At 35.7% G+C, this 6,907-nt stretch overlaps 1 long non-coding RNA gene across 1 annotated transcript; it reads right to left on the bottom strand.

Annotated features, from left to right (window-relative positions):
- Positions 1–3,573: 3,573 nt before the first annotated feature.
- Positions 3,574–6,372, bottom strand: LOC125075907. The gene is made up of 3 exons (XR_007120255.1): positions 6,105–6,372; positions 5,477–5,600; positions 3,574–5,083 (listed from the first exon to the last, which is right to left on the bottom strand). It is a non-coding gene; the product is annotated as an uncharacterized LOC125075907 (long non-coding RNA).
- Between the last annotated feature and the right edge of the window lie 535 nt (positions 6,373–6,907).

Genomic DNA, 6,907 nt, shown 5'->3' with positions numbered 1-6,907 from the left:
TATTCCATAAGATAAATTAGTTTTAAAATTAAAATGCTTTCACTCAAGACTTTGAATTTAATGAGAAATCTTCGATTTTCTGTATGAAATTCGGTTTTGTTAGTTGGTTTAGTTATTTTCAAAGTCATGAGTGAAACCTTCGTGCTTATTCACTAAGTCGGTTATAGACACTCAGATGTTAAATAGGAAAAATTGTTATACTAGATCTTACGATACAGAAATATAAAAGAAAATTAAATCTAAAGTAAAATAATTCAGGAAAACCATTTTTATTTCAAAGAATATTTATAAAAAACTTGACAACTTGACTTAAAATTGTTAAGATTTATAGTACAAGTATACAAAGCAAGTTGGCCATGTCCAAAAGTTGTTTAAAGTAATAAAATGTGGAAACATTCCATGGTGAGGTTCAGAGTAAGGTGTTAGAGAGGTGTAGTTTCTAGATAGAAGAAGAAAGTACAGAATATCGATCATCGATATATTGAGATACATATTCGTATAATTAAATTATCCTAAGTCTCCACGCTGTGTTGTGTCGGGGGAATATGTCCGACCTGTAAACCAGTGACACCAATTTTTAAATTTGATACTTTCGTTTAATTTCTTTTTCCGGATATTAAATCCTACATTCGTCTCGGGACGTATATAATTTAGCCTTCGTATTTCCCCTCATCGTTCGAAAAAATCCAACGTATTAAAAGCTCGTGACATCACAATCCGAAAGAGCTCGCATCGGCTCAAATAGGTACTCAGACGACATGAAGACGTATACGGTTCAGGTCGACATTGAATGTGAACTGCGAGCGCTCACAACAATGCAATCTTGTATAGGTCTACGCGCCACCCGCTATACAGTCTGTCGACACATTAATGCTGGCGAGTCCGTCGGGACAAGAGATAAAAAATTTCAACTAACGCGAACGACAAACAGCATTGACCCTAAAAATCCTTCTTCTCACATCCAGCGACACCATCTCCTTTCGCGGACACAACACTAGCGTGGGCTGCCCCACCATTATACTATGAGATTATATAAGTATTCATATTTATTATAATATTTCAAAGTAGATATCTAAAGACTAATCGTTCTGTTACTTTGCTCACATTTCCCGATCCTTATTGTGTATGTGAATAAGAATATTACGTCCCTAGATTACTGTCGGCACGTAAGAGTATAACATCAGTACCAGCGGAACCTATTATTGATATTCTTACAAATTGACGTAACTTAAGTAAATAATACATCATAAACATTTCAATCAAATAAAATAATCCGTAACATAACATACATAACCAAAGAATTGCATTTATTATTTATTAAACCGAAACAAACGATTAAACTTAGTGCGGGTGAGTTTTAAAAAGGATCAATCATCAATGTTGAAAATATTCTATCGGATCGAACTTCAAATACAACTTAGGAACTTAATGTCAAGTTTCAATTGCTCGGACTGCTCAATAGTAAATACCAATACGTCTTCCTCGTCAAATCTTTGCTCAAAACTGCTACTTATAAACATCCATCCTCCGAAACAGCTACATGCAACTAGACAGATGTCTAGTTGCATGTAGCTGTTTCGGAGGATGATGATTTTATTTCAACGGTAAGATTACCGTTGAAATAAAATCATTCCACTTCGTTAGCCCTTTCGTATCATTCTTAATAAGTATTGAAACTGTTATTGACGATATCGTACGGCATTCATATTTTACTGAAGTATGTATACTATTGAAAAATGATCTGAAGTTATCTATAAACGTCTGTTTTTCCAGTTAGATGACGCCTGCGAACTGATAGTATTAAGTCAGACCATTATATAACTTCAAACCGCATCATAAAGTAATTAACTGATGATCACACGTACACGAACTCATCATTAAATTATCATAGAAAATGTAACTAACACTTGAACAAATGGTCGCTAATCGTAAGACAACTCAACGAAATCAATATTAAAATTAAAATTGACCAACTTGTGCTCTGTTACTCAATGGATCGCCGCAGTTAAACCTTGAGGCACTCATTATAACTGACAGTTGGGTAAGTCTCCGGGCCCTCTGGATGGTGAATCGCGACTGGCTGATGATATTTTCATAAACTACACTATAATAAACTAAGGCACGTACCCTAAACCACGCAACGTAATGAACTCTATGTACTCCGGATAACTACGAAACTGTCAACGGATCAGCTGCGATATGTTAAACCTAGACTTTATCCACACATTGAGTAAAGAGCGATTATGCCGGTGGAAATGAAAAATACCATAAAGTCAAGTCCGGGGTATGTGTAACGGCCGGTGTCGGTCGGTTATCGACTAGTGCATGGAACTCGCATAGCATATCACAATATTCGCCATATCGCTTACTTGTAACGGTGTGCATTGTCTGTGTACAAACATCAATACGGATGCTATCTACTCATACATCGTTAAATAATAAATCTAATCTATCGCTTCTTTCTTAAAAATAACGTCGTCATATGACTTTGCTAAAAGCTACTAAACTGTCTGTACACATACAAAGCGCTCTAAAATAATATCCTCTTTAAGGCACATACTTTTTGAGGTTGCTAAATTACTGCGATAACACGACGCCGCCGCTGCTTAAAAATGAAATTAGATCAGATATAAAGACTGTCGTTAATTAATTGAGCGGTGAGGTAAGAATAAGTTGAAAACAACTCTAACGTCGTCAAAGGAAAAGCGCCGCGCCTGCGTCGTGCTTAAATCTAAAACTACGAAAAACGTCATGAATTTGTATAATATTGCTTGTTTATAGAATACTTCGCGGATTTTTAAAAATACTCTCGTTGTGTATCACTCCTGATGTCACGAGTGGAGTGTTAATCGATATTAAAAAAATAATCTATATTTATAAAGCGCGTCCAGTTTCCGAGATCGCCTCCAAATAGCCGTGAAAAGGTGTATTGGCCGGGTGGCCGAGGAGATCCTGAAACTTAACCGTGAGCACCATGAGGTAGTTTCTAGGTTGCTGTTATAATATATTGCGAATGACAAAAGTAATCCGAACAAAATACACACAACAGTTATTGCTTTTATAGAGGTCTATGAGTTTCGCTTTGTTCATACGATCCGAACTGAGGGCATACAACGGTCCGACGCAGCCGTCCGCGCTTCGATCAACAAACATTATTGGCAGCGTCGAGTCATTGTATGAATCCCTCTCTGTACCCGTCCTACCGCATATTTTTGTATTATTATGTATAAAAAACCCGATTTGCCCATGACCGTTTGACCATTGCGACTGCCATGAATCATGAACAAACATCTCAAAAATACGACACATATATATCAGTAAATAATCGTGTATAAATGTATATCTGGCGAAAATTATGATAGTCCGTCCAATTATGTTAAATGTTAAACTATACCGAATTTCGGGAATCAGCTACTTCTCGACAATAAATTTGTCGTAATTAATAATTATTGCTAAGCGAGTTTTCCTTGAAGTCAGAAATATTAAATTGTAAATAAGGCAAAATTCCTTTGGTGAGTATCTTCGCATTTATATGTTTTCTTAATTAACGGGAGCAAGCACTTGTTTTTAATCGTCAAGTCCGGGAAGACAAGCGCCATGCTATTTACTCCAACTCGATTGGCCAAAGTAAATAACACAGTCTCGTCAGTCGTCTCAATCGGTAAATTTAACGTCACATTTGGCGTCAATAAAACAGTTTCCGAACATCCAAGCTGTTAATATAAGGGCTTGACCGCGATCGTGTAAGAATAATAAAGTTGATCCGACAGATATTCTCAACTGCAGCAAACTTGCGCCGTCTCAACATCGCGATCCAAAACGCCATCACAACATCTAGTCCATTCAAGAGTATATATGCCATTCTCTGAAAATGTATTTCCAAAACCCTTCCCTAAGACATTTCCTCTGAAATGTGGCGAATAGCATTAACACGTATCGAAAGAATCGGAGAAAGTATGCTAATCTCTTTGTTGTGTTGAATTTTCCCGTCAATGTCCAATTGTTGCAATTCTTTAGGTCCGATCTGAATGTGGTGTAAAGTGACTCTCAACCGTTTCTTTCGACTGTGAGAACGTAAGCATCTATATTCTATACTAATAATGTAATTGATTAATTAAAACCTTCACCTGTGTGACTGTTCCCATAACATCAAGTACCTTCAAATTCACACAGGGGAAAGTATAAATACTTAATTATTCATAAATGCGCATCTATGTCGATCAAAGTTGCAATATTAATGCTATATTGAAATTTTGCTAATGTTGTCATGGTATTTTTCTATAATTTTGTCTATTGTTAAAATTATATCATTACATTGTTATTGTATGAGAAGTTGTTAACAAAAGTTTAAAACGTTAAGAAGTCAAGGCGTCAATTATATTACCTTCTGTCTCCCGTCTATGTCTACTTTTCATTTTAAAAATAATCAATCTGTTACCGTTCGCATGAAACCTGCCTATTACATCCTTATACTATATATACTCCTATGCCTCCATTTATCACTAGTGGGGAACTAGTGATAACATCGAATTTTTCAAATTTGACATCCAGACGATCCACTCTGCGTCTAAGGTATTTGCGTACAGGTAGAGCATCCAACTTTTTCCCAATAAGGCAAAACTTTTCGTGATCGTGAACTTTACAGCAAGCCCAAACAGAAGATGTATATTCCTCGTAAACAAATACTACCGCGAAGCACTTTGATGTACGATAGTCTCCGTCCCTTTACCAAAAACACGTGGCGAAAAATATTATATTCGTTATGCATAAGTGCGCACTTATATCAGTGATATTATCTATGAAGATTATATAATAATGTCAAATATTAAATAAACACACATTAATGTATTAGAAGCTGTCGTCGGTAAAGTCGCCCTGGTCAGATGATGCCGTTATGTACGCCGTTGTCGTGGACCCCACATGATGCGGAGCTTGCCTCTTCAGAGCCTCATGACGTCAGTTTGTCAGGGGAGGTTCAGCCAAAGTCCGAGGTACTGACGGATTTCAGTCGGTCCCTCTACGAGTTGAGTCGAGTCGGTGATGTTTCGAATATGCGAGAGCAACTTCGCGCATTGCGCCGTGCCTAAAAATTGATTTAGTTATAACTTGTCAATAATTTAATATATGGAAGGATTGAGCAAATAGATTCGAGCAAAAATTTAAGGGTGTGATGATTCTTTAAGATTCGATGCCACAATCATCTAGTCATTATTAATAACATTCCGTAAAAGTCCTGCAGCTGGGCAACGCCCTCCTCTTCGCTTATAGAGATTTGGAGCTATTTAACCGCACACAAAAATACGTAAAAATATATACCTAATTCAATTTTCGTTTACTAATAGGCTACTAACCGAACTCCTAGTTCGGTTATTTTAAAATACATACACTATAATTAAAATAATAGTTTTTATTGTGCCATCTAACTCAATATATTTATATATAACTTAGAATTAGATAATCTGAATTCTATAATCACCTTTGATGATGATGTTGGGCGCTTCATCTTCTACTGTAGCCGGCATCGCGACTTCAAGCTTCGTAAACGGTTAGATCACCGTAGCGGTTGTTCGTAGAACTCTTTTACGAAGACGGCCTCGAATCTAAAACAATATTTAAATTGAGTACCTATATGAAATATAAAAATTATTAACGTAAACTTAACGAAATAATGAAGTCTTTAAATTAAACTATTAAATTAAACTATTCATCTACACAACGAAAGAATTTTTTAAGAATGGTTGTAGGATAAGATATCTCAATAAATGTGCCCTTTGTATTTCAATAATGTATATATTTCCGAACCTACGGTAGATTTTTGATTTTGACTCTGATTCATAGTCCATTCTAAACACCTTTAACAAGGGCGTCTAACACCAGAAAAGTTGTTTTGTAAATTAAGTTTAGTCAACTCAATATGAATTGCATTTACAAAGTGCATCCGTGAGTTTTGAGTAATCGATACATCGGCGCATGCCTAGAAGCAAACCATACTACCCAATCGATAGAGGTAAAATATCCGGGCCGAAATGCAACAAATGAGAAAAGATTAAGAAGGTCAATGTTGTCTTTATATGAAATCAGATGAAAATAGTTTGTGGTCAAACCTTTGTGTATTTTTTAAGTCAAATTCTTTTTTATAAAATCAGAATTAGCTCGAACTTTATAATTCGGAAATAATTTTAATAAACGAATACGTTATTCTTTCACAATCCTTGAACCAATCATCGGAAATTAGGCACTCAACTAAAACATCTCTTTTCTTAACAGACTGAAAATTTTATGAACCGCACCAATAACACAATATTTTAAATAAAACAAGCTGTTACTGGCTCGACTAAGTTAAAATTGCAAATTCAGAGCGCATTCACCAGATTAAAGATATCAATACATCGACGCATGCCTAGATGCAACTCTGCTGCATAATCTATGGAGCTAAGTTATCCGGGCCGCAAGTTGCGCGCGCATGATGTGCAACAAACGATTGAAGCAAGCTCATTGGTCAGAAATTCACTTCTTTGTCAAAACACTGATCCCATTAAACATCATAGCCAGTAAATTTAAATTAAAAATGTAATTTCTAGTTAATTTCCACAATCCTCCAAGGATTGAGGAAATTTTTGTTTTCAAAACACTGGCACAATTTTAAAAACTACTCTAAAAGACAATATTTTAAAAAAATGTCATACATCAAAACTATCGCCGTGCCTATTCAGTAAAAGAACATTCGCGAGCTAAGAGAAATCAAGACATCAAAGCACGTGTAGGTGCAACTAGAATTCGGCAGAATTAAATTATCCGAGCTGTAAAGTAACGCTTTGCAAGTAACAATAAGAGAAGGATATATAAATTGACTAATATGCATGGTTTTCCTAGATTCCCCAAAAAAAATACATTTCAAAATAAGTGC

Source organism: Vanessa atalanta, chromosome Z, assembly GCF_905147765.1.
Source record: "Vanessa atalanta chromosome Z, ilVanAtal1.2, whole genome shotgun sequence".
In the NCBI taxonomy this organism is placed as follows: Eukaryota; Metazoa; Arthropoda; class Insecta; order Lepidoptera; family Nymphalidae; genus Vanessa; species Vanessa atalanta.
The sequence above is the reverse complement of the archived record's forward strand: the minus strand, read 5'-3'. Positions and strand labels throughout refer to the sequence as shown.